At 39.4% G+C, this 26,157-nt stretch overlaps 1 protein-coding gene across 5 annotated transcripts in view; it reads right to left on the reverse strand.

Annotated features, from left to right (window-relative positions):
- PACSIN1 (protein kinase C and casein kinase substrate in neurons 1) overlaps positions 1-26,157 on the reverse strand; it is a 71,662-nt gene that overhangs the window by 35,672 nt on the left and 9,833 nt on the right. The window contains exon 1 of one of the 5 annotated variants that reach the window (XM_087929593.1): positions 14,982-15,052. The exons of 3 other annotated variants lie outside the window; for them this stretch is intronic. The gene's annotated coding sequence lies outside the window, so the exon portion shown is untranslated. Of the gene's footprint in view, positions 1-14,533; positions 15,053-26,157 lie in introns of those variants that run through there. One more of the 5 variants, XM_026719999.2, reaches the window with a different exon arrangement.

Here is a 26,157-nt window from a genome sequence, read left to right on the forward strand (position 1 = left end):
GGGTTTGTTAAAAACAGATCATGCCAAACCAATCTTATTTCATTCTTCAACACAGTTTCTAAATTAGCAGACCAGCAAAATACTGTGGACATAATATATTTAGATTTCAGCAAGGCATTCAATAAAATAGACCACAGCCTACTTCTTAGTAAGCTAGAAAAAAGTGGAATAGATAGCACCACCACTAGATGGCTTTGCAACTGGCTGGCAAACCGTACTCAACGAGTAGTCCTTAATGGGTCTAAGTCTACATGGAGGGAAGTAAGCAGTGGGGTGCCACAAGGTTCTGTCTTAGGTCCAATACTCTTCAATATCTTCATTAACAACTTAGATGAGGGAATAGAAGGGGAATTTAACAAATTTGCAGATGATACTAAGCTGGCAGGAATAGCTAACACCCGAGAAGATAGGCTCAAGATCCAGATGGATCTTGACCAGAACACTGGGCCATATCTAATAAAATGAAATTCAATGTAGAGAAAAGTAAAGTCCTACACTTAGGCAAGAAAAAACACAAGTACACATATAGACTGGGTGAAACCAGGCTCAATAGCAGTAACTGTGAGAGGGATCTTGGAGTCTTAGTGGACAACCAGCTAAATTTGAGCCAGCAGTGTGCAGCAGCCACCAAAAGAGCTAATGCAATCCTAAGTTGTATTAACAGAGCGATACAATCAAGATCAAGGGAAGTACTAATACCACTCTATAAAGCCTTAGTAAGACCACACCTAGAGTACTGCATCCAGTTTTGGTCACCACATTATAAAAAAGATGTTGAAACTCTAGAAATAGTACAGAGAAGAGCAACCAGGATGATTAGGGGACTGGAGGCTAAAACATACAACCAACGATTACAGGAACTGGGTTTGGCCAGTCTAGTGAAGAGAAGGACCAGAGGAGACATGATAGCGGTCTTCCAATATTTGGGGGGCTGCCACAGGGAGGAAGGGGTCAAGCTATTTTCTAAAACTCTGTAGGCCAGACAAGGAATAATGGATGGAAACTGAACAAGGAGAGATTTAACCTGGAAACAAGGAGAAACTTTCTGACAGTGAGAACAATCAACCGATGGAATAGCTTGCCCTCAGAAGTTGTGGGAGCGCCATCAGTTGAGACTTTCAAGAAGAGATTAGATTGCCATTTGTCAGAAATGATGTTGGGTCTCCCACTTGGGTGGGGGGTTGGACTAGATGACCTACAAGGTCCCTTCCAACTCTGATTATATGTATCTGGTAGAAGATCTACCTCTTGCAGGCTTGATTCAGGCCCCACCTGGTTCCTGAATCTCTTCTTTGGGGGGGGGACACCTTTAAAGAGGAGGGACAGAACCCCTCCAGAAGAGTCCCTTCTTGTTGAAATAATTAAGACACAATACATGTCTAGCCTTTTCTTTCTTTCTTTTATTGATTTGGTTCATTTTAGGTGCTGGCTGACTTCAGATTGATTATGAGAGGCCCATAAAATGATCAAGACAAAATGCAATGCAAAACAGAACAAGGTGGAGAACAAGATGGTAAATCTGGCCAGTAACACCAATACATGCAGCACATCCAAAAAGAAGCCCTAATCATCATAGCTCAGGGTCTGGGAGCACAACCAAGTTTTGAAAGCCTTCTGGAACAACCTCAGAATAGGAGAATGTGGATCTCAAGGGAACCTCATTCCAGAAACTACAATGAAGGCACTATGTGGGTTCTGATAGATGTCATTGTTTAGTCAAAGGAACTGGGAACAAGCCAACCTTGGCAGATGGTACCTGCCAGGCAGACACCACAGGAGACAGGCAATCCCTCGGATAACCAATTCCTATGCCATGGATGGCTTTATAGAATAGAACAGAACAGAATAGAATAACAGAGTTGGAACGGACCATAGCCAGCACCTTGAATCACAATTGGAAGCATAAGGGTAACCAATGAAACATGCAAAGCAGTGGTGTCACATAGACACACTGAGGCATGTTTATCTTTGCTCATTCTGCTGTATTCTTGATCACTTAAAGCTTCTGAGTGGTCCTCAAAGACAGCGTTTCTTTTTAGGGAAGGTTGTTGAAAAAGTGGTGTCTGAAACTACAAAGCATCCTTAATGAAGTAGATTATCCGGATAATTTTGGGGTTTAGCTCTTGAGCATGAGATGGAAGTGCAAGACATAATGAGTCTTCAATACCATTCTTCTGGGCTGCTTGCAAAAATTAGAAATGGAAGTTACTGTTTTACAGTGATTCCGCTCTTTCCTGAATGGGAAGTTCTAGTTGGAAGAGTGTAATGCCATGCGGGAGTGACCTTAAGGGAAGAGGAGCCTGCAACTGCTTAGTGGGCGAAGAAACTTTAAAAAGATCCATCCTATGTATAAGACTGTTAAAAGTGACAGTGGAAGATTTGTGGGTTTTGTCCAGACCTGCAAGATTTCTACTAATGTAGCCTGACAATAAAGTAGAATTAGCTCATGTTATCATACTTCCTGTTTGGTTTACCTGGGAAGGCTAACAAGGACAGAGGAGAAGACAACTAAAAGGTCACTCCCCTATGGTATGTCACAAGGTTTGTTTCCCTGCCCCTCTTTAATACCTACATAAAGCCACAGAGAAAAAGGTTATCTAACAATTTGAAGTGAGGTATCATCAGTATATTTTTCCATAACTTTTCAAGGAAAGAAACACACTGACACCCCCAGAATGGATGACTCATACTATATGCGAAAACGGCAAATTAAAGGTCATTGTGATGGAGATTTTCTTTCTTTCCGTTGAAACTGAACTTAGAGACACAATCATATCTTCAGGCAGAAATGTAACATGGGCTTTTAAATCATGGGGAGCTAAAAGAGCAGCATCCCCAAGCAGGCATTTCTTAATCCTCAACCACAATTCCTTTAAGAAGCATTTCCTGTTGATAAATCAGATTTAATTTGCTGAAAGAGAGCTGGTTTTCTATTTTCTTTCAAGGGAGAAGAAAAACGCAGTGAAGTTTTCTGGGATGAAATGGGTCACTTTTGCATTTTATTCAAAAGAGTAACAGGCGACGGCTGGCATGTCCAGAGAGATGGCTCTGCACATGTGGCATAGGTTTATCACCACAGGTCTATACATATGCAAGCTGGTTGGGTGACTTTGGTTCAGTCTCTCTCTCTCAGCCAAACCCACCTCACAGAGTTGTTGTACAAAAACTAGAAAGAGAAAGGAGTATTACATATTTATAACAGTAATAAAGAGGTGATAAAATAAATAAGTCATCCCCAAATATTTTTCATTTACTGGTGTTGAGGGCTTTACAGCCTTTAATCCTAGAAATCATGTCCAAGAGATTGCTCACTATCCACTGATTTCAAGCTTTGTTAATTAGATTATACTGATCATATCTTCCAAAGTACATCAGCTACATTAGACATAAATTTATTAACAGGAAAAAAAATCACTCAAAAGAGTTCTAAATTATTATTGTGCATACCTGCTTGATGCTGTTTGGTTGCATTACAAATGCCCAACCTGAACTGACACTATATAACAGTATATTAAAGTAGAGGGTACGTTTATTCTGCAGAAGCAATTGACTTTCAAATCATGACTAAATTCAGATTTCAGTATAATCTGGAAAAAGCTTCTTGCCAAATTCAGAGTAAAATTATGCTCATTGTCATAGAACTTTAATATTATATCAGGGCTGATCCAAGAAGCAAGAGGTTTTACTTTGGGATTCTTCAAAATATCTAGGGACCAAGGAATTCACTTTTTTAAAATAATACAAATATTCTGATTCTGATGCTTGGATCTGAAGAAGGGCTTGTTCATTGGTTTACATTTTCATTTTGATTCTTTGACTGTTTACTTTCAATCCCTGTTTGATATTTCTCCACTTCTGGAAAATTTAAGTATTTTTCTTTTCTGACTTCAGCACAAGCACTTTAAGTTAGTATTTATTAATGTATTTTAATATTACATTGCACACCAGGACCTCTAAGGATTCATTTTAAAATAAAATAACTCTTGCTGATGAGCTCCATTTTGTTAATTGCTTAGACCATATTTTCATGCAAAGAAGCTGTAGCCTCTTTCTGTGCGGTTTCCTTGTTCTGTGACACAGCTTCTTATATTTATAAGACAACATTTTGTATTTTTGTTTAAACGTCAAAAGCCAAAGCATATATATTATTTAAAAATCTATAAAAAATGATAAAGCACTTAGCTAGCAGACGAATCTGGAAAATGAATTACGGCCAGACCAGTGAGACATGGGGTGCAGATTTTATTACGGGTATAAATAGCGTTTTCTGATAGGATGGAAAAATAGTTTAAAATTCTGCTAAGAATCCTTTACATCTGTAGAATTCAATTTATTTCTGAAAACGCTGCTTGTTCAAGCAATGTAGTTAGCAAATGTAATTGTAAATGCTGCCATTGGGTTATATCTAGTAGATGATATTTGTCTCTTCGCATAGAAGATGATAAAAATCCATTCTCATCATTTAACAGTTGATTTAAGGTCAATATCCCCATTTCCTTTTCCATATCATCATCTTTTTCTCAATTGTTAAAGTTGGGTTTCCCTATTCGTTTATGCATTTGCATCCCATCTTTATTAATTTAACAAATAACTCAAGGTGGCAAACATATCAAACACTTCCTCCTCCATCTATAAAGTCAAGAAAAAAGTGTCAAACCTTTTTTCATTAGAAGTTCCATTCCATAGTTTCCTAACCAAAGTAATTGTTTCTAAACATATAGAGATGTAGTATATTTAGATCATACTGTTCTGCATCCAACCAAACATATATGTATACCCCAAAGTTGCCCAAATCAGAACATTAACACCAATTGCTGGCTACTAATATTTAAAAACTGATAAAAGGTAAACGTGATGTTATAAGTCCAGATTTGGAAAGCTGAATCTTCCTTCATTAATTGGTGATTATATTTTCTGTAAAAAAATTCTTGGAATTAAAGAATCCCATAGAATTTTTTAAAATGTATGTTCTGAAATTTATATTCCTCATGGAATATAAATTAATCTGGGAATAATATTCATTTTGCGAGCATTCACTTTTCCTCAAAGGATAAGGTTTAATAACTCCCATCTATCAATATCTGAAGAAATCTCATCATACATTACATGTTGCTAATTGAGTTAGATCCTTTAGTATACACAGATATTTAATGGATTCGATAGAAATCAGAATTGATATTCCTTAAATGGATGGGTAACAAAAATGTCACCTATAGGCATCAATTCTGATTTGGATCAGTTAATTCAGTAACCTGCTATATTGTTAAAGACATTTATCTTTTGATCAACCTTGGACGGTAGTGTAGTGTGAGGCTTAAAAATAAACAGAAGAATGTCATCTGCAAATAAGATCAATTTGTGTTCATCTGAATTATTCCCCTTTGTACCTTTATTCAGCCTACTAGCCTTTGATTAGAGACCTAACTGAAAATTCAAAGCAGTGGGAGAAAAGGAAGAGAAAAATATGAACCTTTCATTTTGTACCTAATCTTCCAACTACGAATACACAAAGAGATATTCTCTCCCTCCCTCCCTCCCCTCTCTCTCACACACACATTCAACCAAGGCAGAACAAAATAGATCAACACGGATTTAAAAAAATCCGTTTGGATCAATCCACAATGCTGACTTCTCTAAAAAGAACTTCATTCACATCTAGCTCCACACTTCTTTAGATAGTTAACTTCTTTTAATTCTCCCGCCTTCTTCTAGGGTAATGAGTTATTCTTACCTGGCTGGAGTCAGACTGAGACACTGTATTCCCATGATAGAAAGGAAACAACAACAAAAGGCAAAATAGAGCTGGTCCCATCCCCTTTTAAAATTCATCAGAGAAAAATGGAAACCTTCCCACTTCTAGTCAGAGTCTGAGTCTCACAAGACTTTGCTGGTTCTGCCCACTATCTAGACTGGCATCTTTAGATTTGATTAACTCTTCTGTATCTGAATCTCTTGAGGTGTTTTCTTTCCCTTCATTGCATTAGACTTTATTTATATGAAGTCCTGCAGAATTAGACATGGAATCTATCTAATCAACTTATTTTTTCAAGGTTTGCATTGTATAAAGAAGCATGAAGCCAAAAAATGTCTTCTCTGGTTCCACACACACCACACCCCCAGATCATGGGTATGCAAGCTATAGGTTACATTTGTTGCTCACGATTTATGGCCACTAGTAGATCTTAAATTGATGTTGTCACTTTTTAAAATCATGCAATCCCTACTCAAAAGCAATGGTCCATTTTTTATTTTGACTACAACCCTTTGAGATAAATTAGGCTGAGACATAGTGATCAACTCAAAATCAACCAATTTTGATCCTTTCTGAGCAAAAACTGGAGCCTAATTCTTTTTGATCAAAATATTTACAACACGTATTACATGTTTAACATTAAACATCAACCTCATATCAAGAACTATTACCATCTGGCAGACAGTACAGAATAATAAAAACAAGGACAAATAGACTTAATAGACCTATCCCAGGGCAGTAGCTCTTTTGAATTCTGCTGTATAGTGCAGTGTTGATGTGGTGTCGGGGGTTTCCGGTTCAATGTGTGAAGGGTGAAGAATGTGTGTTTGTGTTTATTTTCATGGTCATGGTCATGATGTGCACTGAAGATGATGTTTGATTTTGCTGTACAAGGTGCAATGACAATAAAGTAAACTAAACTAAACTAAACTAAAGAACTACATTCTGGAAGGCATTTTTTAAAAAATCATTCTAAACATTCTAAAGACATATCTGCACTTACTGCTTAAACTGTCTAGGCTGAGATGTTGTATCAACAATGTGCAAGTATCAGCCCAGATAGCTGGTTGACTCAGCCTTCCATCCTTCCGAGGTCCATAAAATGAGGACCCAGATTGTTAGGGGCAATATGTTGACAGTGTAAACCATGCAGAGAATGCTGTAAAGCAGGGGTCGCCAATCTTTTGGACCTCAGGGACCACCAAACTCATAATTTTAAATCTTGCGAACCACTAATATGAATCTTGACTGATGGTGGCTTGATGATGTTTTCCCAGGGTCTCTGCAGAAAGCAGCAGAGACCCTGGGAAAATCCCCAAAAAAGTCTGCAGGAAAATTCCCCACCCCGTTTTCCTACTGATCAATCATTCTTTATCTGGGATTGCAGGATACTGCCTCCAGCTCCATTCTCAGGGGGAAAGAGAGAGAGACTTTTGGCTTCATGCAAAGAAAGCAGCAAAAGCAGCAGAAATCTTTCTTTCTCTGCCCCAAACTTGACCCAAAATGAGTCTTTGTGAGACTTGTCATGCCAGCGCAGCCTCTTGGAGCAGGATGCCTTGCAGGGTGCCAAAGACTCATTTCTGGTGGAGTTTGGGGGAGAGAAAGAAAGACTTTTGCTGCTTTCCTTGCATGTAGCCAAAAGCAGAAGAAGAAAGAAGTGGAAAGAAGCAGCCCAGTGACCAGGCCAGGCACATGGGGTGAGTGGGGCAAGTTCCCCGCTCTGCCTTTTCCCCCCTCCCCTCACTACCTCATGTTGTTTGCAATGCAAACGACGTAAGCCTTTTGTTCCCGCAGGCCCTGTGGGCAGCACAGCCTTGTGCTCCCACGCAGCCTGGATTAATTGCTTTGGGGGGTGCTTTGGGGATGACATTTCTCTGCGAGCCACCAAAATTTTCTTGTGGACCATTATTGGTCACCACTGGTTGGCGACTACTGCTGCAAAGCACTATGGAGCTGTATATAAGTCTAAGTGCTACTGCTATAGCATGCCACTGTGCCCTCCCATTGCACAATTCACCTGCTGTGCCTTCCCATCTTTCTTTCCAGGAAAGCAGTTGCCAATATATGAATTGGCACACTAAACATAGCAACATAACATAACAACATAATGTAACATAACAACAATTTAATTGGATATATGTACACAACGTTAAGATATTAAATGCACCTTCATGCAGACATAGCAAGCACTTTAAAAACACCTTCTTTCTACCTGTATGATTTCTAATGCATTTTGGAGCTTTATTATGAATATTAAATGACAGAATAAATGATAGTAGCACCCGCCTTGTAATGTAACGGCATGATGTTGGTTTAAAAACTGGTAGACTTAAAAAAATGGCTAGTTTTCTTTTGCTGAATTTCCTACTTTTTCCTGTGTTCGTTTGCTTATTTTAAGTGGTATATATCCTTTATTCCTTTTCCAGCCATAGATTGGGAAAATAATATTTCTGCCAAGTTTTAGATAAACAGCCTTCTTTTTACAGTGTTATACAGGTAGTCCTCATCTTACAATAGTTTATTTAGTGACCATTCAAAGTTACAATGGCACTGGAAAAAAAGTGACTTATGACGATTTTTCAGAGTTATGACCTTTCCAGCATCCCCAAAATTCAGAGGCTTGGCAACTGGTTCATACTTACGAGCATTGCTGTGTCCCAAGGTCATGTGATCACCTTTTGCAACCTTTTGACAAGCAAAATCAATGGGGAAATTATCAATTGCAGTGATTTAGTTAACAATTGTGGCAAGAAAGGTCATGAAATGAAGCAAAACTCACTTAACAAATGTCTCACTTAACAACAGAAATTTTGGGCTCAATTGTGGTTGTAAGTCAAGGATTACCTGTAGTAAGCGTTTGTGATATTAGAGCTTGGTAATTCTTCCTTGTAAGAGTAGATCCAAAACGTAATAGAGACTAGCAGTGACTCAATTGAAGGGACTTCTTGCCTTTGCTTCTGAGAAGGCACCAGTAAACTGTTTAGGTTAGCCTGCAACAAACTCAGGTAAGGTATCCAAAATAGACAGGAGTATTTGAGATGATGGAAAGGTGTGCCACAAAAACAAAACATTGACTTGTAGGAGATTAATAAAGGATGATGCCACTTAATTCTCTTTAGAAATGGTTGCCAGCCTGTTCTGACAAGAGGACAACCAGGCAGTGTGCATAAGCCCCCACACTTGTATTTATGGTGCCATGCGACACCAAATTTCCTGCTTCAGCCCCCATTCAGCCTGTGAGTGAAATAAGATATTGGAGCCAATTTGCTTTTAAGCATCAGCAACTGCTATGCTTGCTCCTGTATACATATTTCTGTGTACTACAGTTCTGAACAAAGGTAATTCAAATCCTGCGCTAAGAAAAGTCTAATGCTATTACCACTATTTAAAATAAACTACAAGCATAACACATAATTTCTATGTATGTCTTTGCCTCAATAATTCATGAGCAACAATGCTATATAGATACAAACAACAAGATCCTATGGATGACCAAATGTCCTACTGAACTTCTGTAAGCTTTTGCATCAACATGTATTTTTAAAAAGTTATATGGGATGCTAACATGGAAAGTTTCAGAATTCACACAACCTGTTTAGACATTACTAGCTCTACAACCGTGCTTCGCTATGAAACTATGTGATTGGGCTTAGTTTTTGGAGAGGAAAATAAGGGGGAAAAAATGTGGCTTTGCCTACCAGCATCCATCGGTATTCATCTGGCTAGCGTCTTGTCAGTGTGTGAGAGAGTTGAGGACTGTTTGGAAACTGAAACAGTATTTGCTGTGTGAACAAGAAGGAGACAGCAAGGAGTCTGGGTGTGGCTTAGCTCAACTGTTGTGTACTAAAGCTGGTTGTTGTGAAACTAAAACTGAAACTCTTCTCCTCTGCTTGTGTTTTGCATTTGGAACAGAACTCTTTTCAGGTGGGGAGGAGGGGGAGTAGAACTCCTTAGCATCAAAGCATATTAATAATAATATATGAAATACTAATGCTCTGATGGTCATTTCAAAAAATCCTTTTTTAAGAGAGCACCTAGAAGCCAATATGTGCCAAATTTCAAGTTTGTAGGCGTTACGGTTCTGGAGATTTTGTGATGATGTGTGAGTGGTGTTTCATTTATATAGAGAGAGATTATTCAAATCTTTTGAATCTAACATTGCACCTTTATTAGTGAAAGTTTATTTTGCACTCTAACATTAGAGGAGGATATTATTTGCTCTTTTACCTCAGGCACCAAAATATTTTGGCCTCAAAGTTATGATTCTTCTTAGGAGAAGACACACCACCATAGTTGAAGATTGTGCAATGATTCAGGTAGTTAATAGTTGATTTCTGTAATCTTAAAGCAGGTTGCTCTTTTTCAGCCTTCATCCTAAGAACTTTATTATGAAGAAAAATAATTGTCATGAAATCATAACCAGATTTCTATAATAACAGCCATGGCTTATGGTTTGAATAAACATAAAATTTGTAGCTTAGTCAACAAACTATGGTTAAAACAAATCTAGCATAACAATATGTGTGAACCTATTTCCAACATTCTTAACAGAATTGTTAAAAGGATTACAATCAAACTATGTGGGGGTGGGTTTCAATTTTTTTAGCAAGGGGCTCTCTGCCCTAATGACTGGCTGGGTGGACGTGTCTAGGTGGTCATGTGTATGGGTGGACATGGCTAGGTGGTCATGTGATTGGGTGATCATATGATCGGGTGGGCGTGGCTAGGTGATCATGTGACTGGGTGGGTGTGGCCAACTTTGCACTAATTACCTAAAAAAAGATATATACCAAAAAGTTGTTTATTATTTTGTGCATTTAACACTTAAATAAAAGTCTGGGTGAAACCAGGCTTAATAGCAGTGACCGTGAGAGGGATCTTGGAGTCTTAGTGGAGTTTCTGGTGAGTTACGTGATTCTTATTATTTGGGAATTAATCCACTCGGAGGCTACTGGCTATGTTATCTGGTTTTCTCAATGGCTCTCCCTCAGTAAGTGCTGAGGGGATTGTTTATCTAGCTTGCAGCACTTTTACGAGGTGTGAAATGCTCTTGGCTTAAGGCCACGTAGTTCAATTAAACCTATTAATAAGAGCTTTCCCTTGCTGCTTGTCTTTCTGAGGTTCCAAGCCCCACAGACTCTTAGCTACAAGCTCTCCTGAGTCCCTGGAGCCCCCAGCAGCCCACCCCTGAAACTATGTATGTGAATGTTTCAGTTGATATATGCAATGGAAGTTTAATGTGTAATTAATTATAATGGTACAATAAATTAAATACCTTTATTCGAATATATATCCATAAAGATGGGTTAAGCAGTTGCCACAGTAAAAAAGCTGTGGGTTGTTTAAAGTTTATATTTCATTGTGCAACTGGCTTCTAAAATCAGTATGGACCGCACCATAGGTTAAGGAAACTATCCAATTAAAATGCCTGATCATAATTTAATATCTTAAGTTCTCTTTTATTGCTTGGCAGTCATTGCCAAACCTTAATAGAATAGGTTTGCCTTGTACATCATAAAAGAGAAAATATAAGCAACATTGAAATGGGTCAATATCATATCCTTTTTGATAAGGGTATTTATTTATGAGAATTATAGGCCACCCCAATATTTTATAATTCTGGGCAATATTATGCACTACACAGTAATTATATAATCATAGTATCTGCTTTTCAGATGATCTAACTTTCTGTGATTTCTTATTTCTTGTCCATCATTTTTATTTATTCTTCCATACAGAGGAAAAGATAGAATTTGGGGGAAATGCTGATTGCTAAATTTAAGCTAATCTTTTTTTTCTTTTCAGTATTCTGACTGCAAAATAACTCTAATAAAATCTCCATATATTTCCCACTATCTTCTATTTCCTTTGTCAATGCATTCTCATTCCTTCTGGGGTATGGAACAAAGATGAAAACTTGCAAAAACCAGTATTGTTTACCAATTTTGAGTGACAGACTGTTTTTTTTTTTAAGAAATCACCAATAAATTATTATATTGCCAAAAGTAAACAACAAAACAGTTGCCAGATTGAGAGGTTTTCTCAGTCAGTGACACCTGATAGGACAACGTAATGAATTCAGAAGCATATGTGCTATAGCTATTACATTTCTGTTCATCCATGACAAGACTCGGGCATATTTATCCTCACAACGCATAACTTATTATCAATCCTCCTTTAGCCACATTATGACAGAGATGAAACATTGCAATCTCCCTGGAACCTGCATCTGGACATGCCCCAATGCAGCATTTGGAAAGGAAAACACCTGCATTTTCCTCATTATTTGCATTCTGGAATATACAGTATTATTTCTCTCTACTCTAAGGATTGCCAGAGTAATAACCAAAAATGAGAAAACTAGAATGACATTCTAAATATTTATCATCTCTCCACATAGATCCCTAAAATATTTTCATTACTGAACTTCATTCTATTTTATGTACAGCACATCTCTGCCTTGAGGGGGTGGGGTGCTTCCAATAATGGCAGAGTTGAATTTCTGAAATATCTTGATATCTTCAGCTGATTTCATTAGCCACTGATGAAGCAGAATGCTGAATCTGCTGGCATTTGCTCATATACAGAATCTATACAAAGAGCTGTTTCAGGGTGCCACTTGTGCCAAATAAATCCTATTGACAAGTCCTAATTTGTACCGACGTCACTTAGTTTTGTCTGTTGTGTAAGGACTTGTAAAATGATGTTTGGAGGAAGACAATTGTCATTGTGAGGGGAATCAAGTTAATATTAAATAAATGTATTTATGAGAGCATGAAGACAAGAAGCCCAAGAAGAGAACTGGTTACTGGAAAGAAAATAACCAGGGCTGCAAGCAAAGTCAGACAACATTAAGTTCAAAATGGAGTGTCTGCTATGTATTAAGGACAACATATCAATTCAAATAATCCTGATTTCTATTTTTTTTAAAAAAAATATAAAGGAGCAAAGGAATGTGATTCTCTGACTGCATTAGGTGCATCAGTGATGTCCAGAAAATAGTGTTTCAAGACTACAGCTCAAAATCCAGAAAAACAATACAACTAAAAAAAACATTGGGGATCAAAGGGATCCATTTATATGGCCACTTGGGCACACAATCATATAATTAAATTGCTGCTCTCTCTCTCTATGGTTGTCATGTCATGCCCTAATCCACTCAAGTAAATAATGGTCACATTTTGATCATCATTACTATAAAACTTATATATTGTTATAATTTCAGAAACACGATGACAAAATGATTTCAAGACATTCCTAATAGCCCTGCGTGAATCAAATTGCAAGAAAGCATAAGGAAAGCAAGTGATCTTGGTTTCAGATTATGTATCTAAGAATGCTATATAATCTGAGACACAGTCCACTTTTTTACTTTGGTTCATTCCTTTAAATCAAGCCTATATTTTAAAGCCTCTTTTTAATCACAGGCCACATTTAATCATGACCCAAGATTGTTGTTTATGAGAAAAAGGACAGCTCTGAGGTTTACCCATAGATTTTTCTCTAACAGAACCATTCATTTTACTCTAGATGTTCCCAACCTGGTGCCCACCAGATGCGATGGTATTGCAGTTGGCAAAATTCCTAACCGGCATGGAAATTTTAGGAGCTGCAGTTGTAATACACCTGGAGGGCATCTTGCCGGATAAGGTTCAGTCCTCTGTGAAGCAAGAAACATCACTTAGCTAAAAAGAATTTGGCATACCCTGTGCCCTAGGCCTCCGCCAATCTTGCCTGGTTCCAAATTCCTAGATTAATAATGAAAGAATTGCAGATCCCTAAAATAACACTCAAATGATAGATAGGAGCCTTGATTTCCCCTGCTGCTAATTTTAATTGGCTGCTCTGGTAATAGCAATTTCAAAAGAGAGGTTGAAAGGCGGATGAAAAGAGGCAAGATGACTGTTCTGCCCCCCCTCCCAAATAGTTATACTAATCTTCTTTGAAGAACAAAATAAAAAGCTAAACAGAATGCCCTCCCGTTCTAGAGACGCTTAGGGCATCATGGTGATGAGACACATCAAACAGCCCATCCTCACTTAAAAGAAAACCAACCAATCATTAAAAAAAAAAAACCACCACCACCACTACCACCATAAAAAGGCAATGCAATTTCTCCTTAACCGAGAATGGTGCAGACATCTAAAACCTGAAAGGTCAGTCTCACTGCGTCACCACAGTTGCAAAACACCCGGGGGTGGGGTGGGGTGGAGGAGGTGATATTGTTTGCCTGTTTGCCCCACGGCCGGTCAATTCTACAGCAATCGAATCAATCCATCAATGTCTACATATGGGGTGCGGAAACAACCCTTCGGCCACACGCTCGCCTCTCCTTCCTTCCTCGGGTGACAGCGGTGTAGCCCAAAACTCATTTCAGTCCAGTCAGGGCGACGCACCTGCCCGTTGCGGGATGCAGCCCAAGGCAAGTGCAACGCCAGGAGGAACAGTAATAACATTAGCACTACTGCTAGTAGCACCAAGAAGGGTAACGATCGGAAAGAAAGAAGGGCACAAACACTTTGTGAAGCACAACAAGTTGCCCACAGCTCCAGGAGCCCCCGACTGTCTCTCGGACGTGCCCGTATACCTACAGCGGCATCCAGAAACAGCCAGGCTCTGGCTCCCTCTTTTCCAGCCTCAATCCACCGGGAGCGGGGACGATGGGAGGGTTGAGGGGGAGACGCGAGGGAAGATGCCGAAGGTCCGCCCCAGGCACGTCCTTTGCTGCGTTTCTTTTTTTCTTCACCGGGGAGGGAGGGAGGGAGGGAGACGAGGGCTTACCTGCGTGGCTCTGTCCGGCCGGCCCTTAGAGTGGGAGGCACAGCGAGACCGTCCCCCCGCCTCCTCGAGAGAGCGAGCGAGCGAGCCCGAGAAGCCAGACCCGAGGCGGTGTCGGTTTCTTTCCCGCCCCGCTCTCAAAAGCTCGTCAAGCGCTCCAGCGGGGGCCCCGTCGGTTTCTTCCGGCGGAGCTGCGGCTAAAGCTGCTGCTTCTCGAAGACTGCGGGCAAATCGCTCCCCTCTCCCACCCTCCTTCTCGCCGCCGGCCGGCCGCCAACCTCCTTTTTTTTTTTTTTTTGGTGGTACTGGTTTCTATGGCAACTGGGTAATGCTCAGCGCATCCTGCCTGCGGGGATCGTCGCCCCCGCCCGCTACCCCAGCGCGCGTGCACGCGGACACCCGAGCCCCCAGTCTAAGGCCCGGGAGCGGGCTCGCCTAAGCGAAGGCTTACCGGCTCGCGGATGGTGGTGGCGGCGGCGGCGGCGGCGGCGGCAGCGGCAGCAGGCAGCCTGCTCGAAGCCTCTCCAGATTCTCCCCCACCCCCGCACCCCGGCGATCTCGTGACACGCGCGTGGGCGCGTGACTACAGAGAGGCCTGGGACACGTGTGTGATGCTACCTCCGAATGACCTGTAAGGACACCAGCCCGGGTTCTGCCAACCGGGAGCACCTGCTTTTATTCTCCGGGAACTAAGCGTCTTACCCGGCCTACCCCTTTCTCCACGTTTCTGTTTCAGATTGGTACCACCAACACGTCCAAGCTCCAAATTGCAGGCGACTGCTTCCTCCGCAAGATTGCAAAAGGAAGGTCGATCTCCCTCTCGCTCCCCACCCCACAAGCAAATTGCTTCCTAGGCGACTCTTAAGGATACCCTTTGCGGATACTTAAAGGAAAGTGAAGATCGTGGGGTCTCTTAGCAGTGGTCCAGCCACGCTTAAGGCACCTACAAGATTCTAGGCCACAAAAATAATTTCCCGCAAAATAAGAAGGCATGAAATAAGAGTCTAGTTGACAGCCCGGAAGAAGGAATGATAGGAAAAATCTCGCTGCTGGGAACACAACAGAAGAGATGGAGAGACTTGTGTGATTGGAATTCGGAAAATATTTATCTCCCAAAGAAGAGTGTGACAGGCGGGACATTCCTAGTAGATCAGAACCATGAGCCTCAGGGACCCAAAATTGTACCCTAAAGCATTTTCAAAAGTTTTCTTTTGCTTTTCTATAGAACTGTTCCCTTTTCTCAGATACTCTTGCAGAAACCCATAATCCAAGATTTGTTGGATAAACCAGTCAGAAGTCTTCCAAGCTTTCAGACTCATGCTAGAGCCTGTCCCCAGCACGAAACCTCCGGTCCCAGTGACCAGACCAGATTGGATCCTACAACATTAATCCTAGGACACATATATTTGCTTTCATTCATGAAACCAGTCAGAGGGATTGGCTGATTGAGATAGAATTGGAAGCTGGACCACAGAACCTTCCAAATATCTTCTGCAAATGCAACAAATGTGCAAAGATTTATCTGAAAATTCTTTCTGAAGGGAAAACAGATAAAACAATTTGCTGGATGGATATACTATAGGGTTTGTGTCAACTTGTTGCTATTTGTGTACAGTATGCTAACTATTTCAGTTTCTTTTCTGGAGCAGAATTCTTTATGTGTGAGGACAATAGCTGCTGTCCTTGGAGAATGATGTGTGGAATGGATGCTAATACAGGTTAATGGAAATATAACCTTTGCCTTTTTCAGTTAAAGGGGTCAGTAATCAGATAATGGTGATATAGCTACATCATCTTTGTGGTGAATTTGTATTATTTGATATAACCTAACCAAAAAAAGGATCTAATGGGATTTAATCAAATATACTTGGAGATGTTAGGGAACTTCATGGAATTATTTTCTTTCACTTACAGATATGAATCAAGATGTAGGATTCAGGCCTTGGCTTTCAAAACTATACTTGTTTTCACAGGTCCACTTAATCATTTGTTTTATAAGATTTTTATGCTTTTGTTTTTAAATTAAGTTGCTATAAAGCTATACATACATACTTAAGAGTAAGTTTCATTGCACTTAATAGAGATTTCTTCTGAAAAATATAGTACAGGTAATCCTTGACTTACAGCTGTTCATTTCAAAGTTATGATGGCCTTAGAAAAAGTTATTTACAACCCATCTTCTAAATTACAACTATCTTACCACTGCCATGATCATGTGATTGCAATTTAGGCACCTTGTAACTGGCCCATATTTATGACTGTTGCAGCAATTTTGGTTGTGATTTGTAGGTGATATCTGACAGGCAAAGTCATTCGCAGAAGCTGGATTTGCTTAACAACTGGGGTAAAAATAGTTGTAAAATTGGGTTTGGTCATGACTGTATTGCCTAGAGACCAAAATCCCTCTCCTAATTGTGGTCATAAGTTGAGGACTATTTATATAGGCCAAGTACTCTTCAGCTGTACAAATGAACTCATTTATTTAAAGCAACCATCAGAAATAAAATATGGTAAAAATTATCTGCCCAGTACCTTTCCCAACAAGGATGCTCTAGGACAGGGGTGTCAAACTCACATCATCATGGCAGCATTACGTGATGTATCTGGACTTTTTCCCCCTTCGCTAAACCGGGCGTGGGCATGGCCAATTCATGACGTATCCAGCCCGCAGGCCAGGAGTTTGACAGCCCTGCTCTGGGACATCATCAGGATTTGAATTAGTGTTTTGCAACTAGTACAAAAATGTTCTTTGGTTTCACTTAGGAAATAATGTGAAGAAGTACTTTACCTACTTTTTGAAATCCTGCTTTGTATTTGATTATTTTATTCATTTGTTTATCTCTTTTCTCCCTGACATCACTTTCAGCTATCAGTGTGCTATGCACCACAAAAGCTTATATTTTCTTTATTTTGGAATGGTTGTGGTGGTGCAGACTAATCATTATGTTTATTTTGTAATAATTATTGCTACCAGTTGTGGAACTGCCCTTCTTTGTATTCCTTTATTTCCAGTGCTAACAATGGCTATCTATTCCTGCTCACCTTATCACACAATTTCCCTACCATTGTTCGCCCTGTCCCTTTGAAACAAACCACAAGGTATTATAAGTGCTGGCATGCAATTTGCCCAATAATACTTAGATGAAGATTTGAGTTTGAGTTCCTACATCCAAGCTAAAATTATCATCAATTGTTACTTGAACCTATTCACTGGTCACATATTTTTCTCCTTGTATAGAAGAGCAAATACAATAAGTTAAAAATTATTTAAGATGACAAGAAGACAACTTGGAAACAATATATTTAAGCTTTAAAAACTCTGCTAGGAAAGCTGTTTATATCGCATTCCATAATCCTTTCTCCATTGCACTATGATGCTACAAAAATGGGAAGGTCAGCCTAGAATTTGACAACTATGATGGAACTTTCTCTAAAGGTTACAGCTTTTCTACAAATTAGAAAGCGAGCAAAAAACATTTTTGTTCTAATGGAACATCTGACAAATATTCTCACCCTTTTATTTCAGTTAGCTAGGTGGAGATTACAGATATAACCTCATTATCAGGCAGAGCAATAAAACTTGCCCTTAGAATCAGCTGTAGTAATGATGCAGTTCTCTTAAGGAGGGTTATTTTTACAAGCACTAAGATCAAGTTGCTTTAAGAATATACACCATATCCCTTGTGGCTTTCTCTCTCTACTGTCTCAGGTAAAGTCTCATCTTTCTTCTAAAGAGTTCATTTGTCTTCCTAATGAAGCACAATGGGGTATTCAGTCTTTCCCCTGTCTGCTTGTTTTCCAGGTTCCTAGTTTAGCAAGAGAGGCAGTGAAATTACAAATATATATATATACAGGGGTGGGATTCAAATTTTTTAACAACTGGTTCTGTTGGCATGGCTTAGTTGGTGGGCGTGGCTTGGTGGTCATGGTATTGGCTGGGTGTGGCCAACTCAATATCACTCACATCAAGGCACGCATCTCCTCGCCTGGCTTCTCATGACTGTGGGGATGCTGCAACAGTCGTAAGTGTGAAAAATGGTCATAAGTCACTTTTTTCAGTGCCACTGTAACTTTGAATGGTCACTCCACACAAGCAAAGTATCAGCAAAGGAGGGAGAAAATACTCCAGAGATGTTCCTGAGACAGGAAGTCTAGTCCTGCCAAGAATGTAACAAGAGTTTACGGAGAGGCAGTTTCTGTAAGCAACACCAGAATGTTTCCTTCCTGCCTTCCTTACAGGATTAGGCCAGTAATTTTGTCTTACAACCGGTTCTCTGAACTGCTTAGGATATTAACAACCAGTTCTAGCGAATAGGTATATGTATGTATGTATGTATGTATGTATGTATGTATATGTATATGTATATGTATATGTATATGTATATGTATATGTATATGTATATGTATATATATGTATGTATATATATATATATATATATATATATATATATATATATATATATATGGATCTTTGGTTGTTCGGGTTTTTCCCGCGTAAGATTCGAAGTATATAGGCAACGTTTCGATGAAGTCTCATTCATCATCTTCAGGCTTTTGTCTCCGGCTCTGTGCTTCTCAGAGTAATGGAGATTGCAGCTGCTTCCTCCTTTTAACTGCCAGTGGGGTGGGACTTGATTGGGTGGGGGCTTGGCTGTGTTCTGATTGGGTGGGGTGTGTTCTCATTGGTAGGGGGTTTGGCTGTGTTCTGATTGGTTGGGGGTTAGCCGTGTTCTGATTGGTTGGAGGCGTGTTCTGTTCAGGTGGGGGCTTGGTTGTGCTCAGGTTAGTCTTAGTTGCTGGGGATTTGAGCTGGAGAGTTGTGATCTTGCTGTTTGGCTTCTAGTTCGTGGTCCTGCTGCATCTTCATAGTGGGTGTCGGTTTGCTTCATGTATGGCTCAGAGGGGTTTGAAGTGGGTAGTGATGCAGCTGCAGTGCAGCTTCTGGTCCATGGTCGTTTCTCATTTTCTGAATGGGTGGGAGTCTGTTTTCTACATGGAAGTGTGGTGGTGGCATCTTGTGTGGCTCTCATGGGTGTGGGTCCGGTGTCCTTTTTCATGTTAGGTACTCGTCTGTTCATGAGGGCGGGTTTCCAAATGGCTGGAAGGCGGGAGGTGTCATCTCGTTTGTTCATGCTGTGTGGGCGTTTTTCTATCTCTATGGCTTCTCTGATTATTCTGCTGTTGAAGTGTTCGGTTTTGGCGATAGTTCTGGTATTTTTAAAATCAATTTCATGTCCTGTGGCTTTGAGGTGTTGGACCAGGGAAGAGGTCGTTTCTTCTTTTTTGATTGAGTTCTTATGTTCTTCAATGCGTGCACTTATTCTTCTGTTAGTTTGTCCAATGTATGTGGTAGGGCAGGCAGTGCAGGGGATTTCGTATACTCCTTGGTTTTCTAATTCGATTTTGTCTTTGGGGTTTCTTAGGATGGTGGATATTTTTCTGTTTGTTGCCTATATACTTCGAATCTTACGCGGGAAAAAACCCGAACAACCAAAGATCCACATACAAATACCATGAGAACCTCAGAAAACATATATATATATATATATATATATATATATATATATATATATATATATATATATATATATATGGATCTTTGGTTGTTCGGTTTTCTCCGCGTAAGATTGAAGTATCTAGGCAACGTTTCAATGAAGTCTCATTCATCATCTTCAGGCTTCTGTCTCCGGCTCTGTGCTTCTCAGAGTGATGTGAGATTGCAGCTGCTTCTTCCTTTTAACTGCTAGTGGGGTGGGACTTGATTGGGTGGGGGCTTGGCTGTGTTCTGATTGGGTGGGGGGGTGTTCTCATTGGTAGGGGGTTTGGCTGTGTTCTGATTGGTTGGGGGGTAATCTTCTTTCTTTGGAATCCATTGGCTGTAAGTACGTTGACAAATACCCGCGAGAACCTCAGAAAACAAATATACACACACACACACACACACACATACACACACACACACATTTACATCTGGTGTCTTCTTCCTTCATTGTTGTGGCACATCCTGCCTACCTATTATTTTAATCAAAAACCTTTCTAAAAAAATCTCAGAGGTTTTCCATTTGTTTTTCATTTCAGATAAGTCACTGCACTATTAGTTTTAAGCAGGAAGTAAAAAAAACATGGAGAGGAGAAGGGAATTACAAAATTTTCTATTTCTCAGGTAACTGGGAAAGAGGAAAAGAACTGCTATGGTAATGTAATTGTATAATACAGGCACTGCATAAGTGCTGTGTGCGCATTTGCTACACAGTCCCTTGTGCCAGTTTAATTTATTGATGAATTAATAGATATAAGTAAGTGCTTTCTTATGCTCAAAGGTCATAAATAATGTGGGGCTTCTGTTGTGATTGTCATTGCTAAATTTCTTAGATAAACTGTTCATTTGCATGTGTTAGTTTTGGTTTCCAATGTGGACTATTTTTCTAGGTCTATAAAATTAGTAATTTTGAAACAGATCTGAGTGGAGGTTTTGCTAATATCCTGGGGAACAGAACATCAGTAAATACATAGCGTGGATAAGTGCCCCATTATTTAGGTGTCATATAGATGTGTTGATGAAAACAGTCTTTCCTGTTAAAAGTCATAATTTAGAGAAAGTTCTTTAAATATAACAGCATGTGGTTTCATTCTCATTTACACTTAGACCTCTCAGGTCCAAGTCAAAATGCTGTTGCACACGAAAATGCAAAAAATAGCTTCTATATCATCACATTGACTTTGCAATTGTAATAATTCTATCCATTTGTATTATTTCCACCCATTTCTATCCAGGTTTGTATGCCTTGAATGTAAGTAGAAGGCCTTAGTTTACAAACAAGAATGGGAGAAGCAGCCATATTTTTAGTCTTGTATATGATTAATAAAATTGTATATGAACCTTTTCTTAGCCCTGAAAAGATCCCTACGTTACATATTTTCAGTTTTGTTAGTTTAAAGATATTCTCAGTATAATTAATGGAATTTCCATCTAAGATAAGACACCTAAAATTAACATTCTCAGCTATAAACTACAAACCACATCAACTTTGCCTTACTCGTGTCTGTCAGATGTATTTATTTAAGAAAAAAAGTTATTGATCACCCATTTGGGCTGATTCTGGATAGTGCAGATGACCAAATGAAAACAGAATATCAAAAAAGCAAAAACATAACACCATCTTATTTCTTCCTATTCAGACTCTAACAGTGTCATCAGCATATTGATGACATCTCACCCCTTAACTAATTGATGACTTTTCCTAGAAGCTGCAACTAGGTGTTGAATAACAAGAGGGAAAAGTCTGAGCCTTGGGATATCCCATTTGGAGCAGCCAAGGGTTTGACTACTATTCCCCCATGATTGACATAATGTGGTGCCCTTTATTACCAAACCAAGAAGTTTCATGACCAGTATTAACAAAAGCTGCCAAGATATTAATAGACTTCCCCATCCAAACTGAGACAAACGTTCAATGTCCTATGACTGGAGCTGAACCCTGTTTGAAAGAAATCTATATAAGAGGGATACATTCAAGATCAAGTGAGGTACTAAGACCACTCTATAAAGCCTTAGTAAGACCACACCTAGAGTACTGCATCCAGTTTTGGTCACCACACTATAAAAAAGATGTTGAGACTCTAGAAAAAGTACAGAGAAGACCAACCAGGATGATTAGGGGACTAGAGACTAAAACATATGAAGAACGGTTACAGGAACTGGGAATGGCTTGTCTAGTAAAGAGAAGGACCAGGGGAGACATGATAGCTGTGTTCCAATATTTGAGGGGCTGCCATGAGAGGAAAGGGTCAAGCTATTTTCTAAAACACCTGTAGGCCAGACAAGGAACAATGGATGGAAACTGAACAAGGAGAGATTTAACCTGGAAATAAGGAGAAACTTTCTGACAGTGAGAACAATCAACCGATGGAACAGCTTTCCCTCAGAAGTTGTGGGAGCGCCATCACTTGAGACTTTCAAGAAGAGACTGGACTGCCATTTGTCAGAAATGGTGTAGGGTCTCCCGCTTGGGCAGCGGGTTGGACTAGATGACCTACAAGGTCCCTTTCAGCTTTGATTATCTGTAATTTATTCCCTTCAAACTTGTTTGTAATTGAATCTCCTTCCTTTTTCCCAACAGATTTCTCCAAAAAGCAAATGTTATCAAAAATACTAGAACTGAAATAGTTGCTTCAAGAAAGAGCATATTATAATTTCCTTCAAGGAACGAAACATCAAAGGCATTTATTACTTGCTAAATAAATTCTTTCTCAATTCTTCCTGATCTGAATGGGCCATAAATGCCCCATTCAACTGTGGAAGAAACCAGAAAACCAGAGTCTATTCATCATGTGGAAAACTCGAACTACCTGTTAAGTTCCACAAGTATCCCAAGATGAAATGCAAGACACAATCTTGTTCACCTTACTTGGATAAGCCATTCTTGGTGATCAAACTGAGACATAAACAAGCAAGGGGAAAGCCCCACAGATTGGGAAAGGTTTCCCTCCAATGTATTTTTGAAATAAAAATCAGCCCAAGGAGACTTTGAATTTAAGCCAAAAAGTATCCCCATGGCTATCAAGTTTTCTGGGCCAGTTTAATTTTCTGCCCAGAATCACTAACCAAGCCTTGTTTCTCTTCATGGGAATACATATTAAAGGGATTCTCCTGAATGGAAAAATTGTTACAGAGGAAAAGTTTTTCTTTGCCATTCTTACATTTGGATTCACAGCCTTTCTAGACTGCTATTATTTTTCTTTGGGTTTCAGATTACCCTACTTTGGATACATTGTGTGAAAAGGGAAATTTTCCCTGAAAAAGGGGTCTAATCCTGGGAAAAGTGGGAGGCAAGAGGATGATCAACAGCAAGGTCGATGTACTCAGTTGCAGTGGTGATGAGTACACCATTGGCAATCATGAAAAACCAAGTTAGGATTGGCTGCCTTCCAAGGTATACCCGGTAGGAAACTGACCAGATGAGCTACTGCTATTGTATTGTAAGGCTACATTAATAATCTTGCAGATCTAAATCAACACTCTTGCAAATCTAAAAGTACGAATCTTCCACTGTTTCCTTTGTAGCCTGAGAAAATTAGGGAGGATCTCTTTTCAGCCTCTTTCTCTGGTTGTGAGCTGTACTCTTTTATATGATTGTTTCCCAGATAGCTTCTCTTTGCCCTATTTCTGAAGGTCTTTCTCACATACTATTATGGGGCTACATCGTCATAGAGAAATTCTTTCTAAGTGGTCGCTTGAAGTTGAAAACAACTCGATGGCACATTTTGTGTGTATGCGTGTGTTTAAAATCTGACACATACATGTATCCATAAAGATATGTTTGGTTTCTTTCCATAAAAAATATCTTTCTATACAGCTGCCCCGTTCTCCCAAAATCAGAGGTGGTATTCAGCAGGTTCTGACCAGTTCCGGAAATTTTGAGTAGTTCAGAGAACCGGCAAATGCCACCTCTGACTGGAGATTTTGCATTATCCAAGCCAAGCCCACAGAACCAGTAGTAAAAAAAATTGAATCCCACCACTGTCCCAAATAGTATTGGTATGATGCACTTTTATAACTACAATATATTAAAATGATCTCCTGTACAGACTCATGTCTTTGATCCAGAGCCAAAGCAATTGGACTTTGACACATTGGCAGAAACACTATTTCAATTATGGCTATGCCAATTGCTCAGGAGCCAAAATGACATCCAGCGCAATTAAAAACCTTTCTACTGTCCCTATCAAGGTCCAAGTAGTATAACATACATACTCCCTACCATACTTCTGGGCCCGTACTTTAAAACAATCTCCCCTCAATAGTCTCCAGATATCTTGAAGTGGAGATTACCACATCAAGGAATGTTGGGAATTGTAATCCAATTTATCTGAAGAGTATTAGATCAGGAAAGCTTCCTTTACAACTGCTTTATTACCTTGATGCTTCCTGCCTACTTCTATTTCTTCTGGTCTCCCTGGGCCTGAAACTTGGCTGTGTGACATAAGATACTTCATCATCTATCTGTTCCCAAAGTTACCTACAACTTGGCTTCATCTTTAATGCTAGCAGATCTTGACTGCTGATTCTAGACATTCCATTGCTACTTTCACTTGAATAAGAATGTGACTCAAGAAGCTGCTGATCCCAAATCCCTTTTCCACTTCCTGAAGAATACAAATGCTTGGCTATCTGTGCCCTTAATTAGAAGCACAGAATAATTGGCTCCTCTGCAGTTGCTTGCTCAGAAAGGGAATAATTGTGAAAGGCTATGGCATTGTGCAGGTGCCGACAAAACGCCAGTTCAGTTCCACAAAAAACAATCTGCCTTTTGTTTGCTAATTTCCAACCCTTCAGGCTTCTTCCGGAACCCTTTACTGGGTAGGGGCATGGACCCTGACATGAAGGGTTCAGTTTGCTGGCAAGCTGCATGAGACTTTGTGAGAAGATACTGTTTGTGAGGCCAGGAAAAGGGTCTTGATATTTTCCCAAGATCTCAGCCTTGTTGTTAATTTTGTTGGGGTCCAATTCAAGAGACCTCCCAGTATGGTACATAGAATCATTTATGTCATGGTGCATAATACTCTGCTGAAGAGATCACGCTTGCATTTTGCATCTGTTTGGCATTTATGAGAAAGGCAGGAGAAAGTCCAGACAGTATTGCCAACGCCTCTGTTCTGCAAGTCTTCAGTTTAAAAATTCCTTAGGGTAGACTTTCCTTGATGTGCTGATAAACATTTCCCCTCCATACACACACATTATGTCTGTCTAGTAAAAATAACAATAAGCACCTCATTTAACAGGTATAACTGTATACATCATTCATAATTATTGTATGTTTGTAATTTTAATTGTTCATTGTTTAAAGTGCTATAATTCCTAAATGGGAAAAGTCTGCACATAAGTTTGTGTATCATAAAAATATGCCAAGCATATAATTCAGCATTAGACTGAAAAAAACCAAAAAGGATGGCTTCATTTGAATGCTTTGTAATAGAAAGCATTCTGGAAGATGTTTTTGCTTGTCTTCTTTGCCCAGCAGGGGTGAGGAAATGTACTTTCTTAATTCCACTTATTTTTATATATTCAAAATTTCTTTGTGTAACTTTAAAACTCTTAACTGCCTGTGTTTATTTTTTCTGTTCCTTCTTTAGCCCTTTTCCCTTTGCAGTTACATTTTTCAGATTGTAACCCTGCTAATGGGACCATCTTGTATTTATTGACCTCATAAAAGCTGTTCAGAGAACCTTTTCATCTGAAGATAGATGTTCATTTCAAAATAGAAATGCTTGAAACAAGCGTTTAACCATTTTTAAAACATGTTGTTTCCTATGCTCTTTTCATCCTGAGCACAATCTATAATATCACAGAGATTCAACCTGTTTTCACTATACAGTATTCTCCACAGATTATTCAATTAATTAGAATTATTTCCAGCTTTGTCCTAAAGAGCAGAATTACAGGTTTCTGACAACCTATTACAATTCATGAAAACTGTAGATTACATGTTTCTGTCCCAAATGCTTTCTTTGATTGCCTTTAGTTAGGAATCTCTCTTTTTACTTGGGAATGATTATTTTAGTTTGGCATTGTTGAACCAGTATATACCACAAGCCTGAGCATTATCATTTTAAAATTCAAGAAGAAA

The sequence above is a fragment of the Pseudonaja textilis genome, chromosome 3 (assembly GCF_049901715.1).
Source record: "Pseudonaja textilis isolate UNSWEBS1 chromosome 3, rPseTex1.2, whole genome shotgun sequence".
NCBI lineage: Eukaryota > Metazoa > Chordata > Lepidosauria > Squamata > Elapidae > Pseudonaja > Pseudonaja textilis.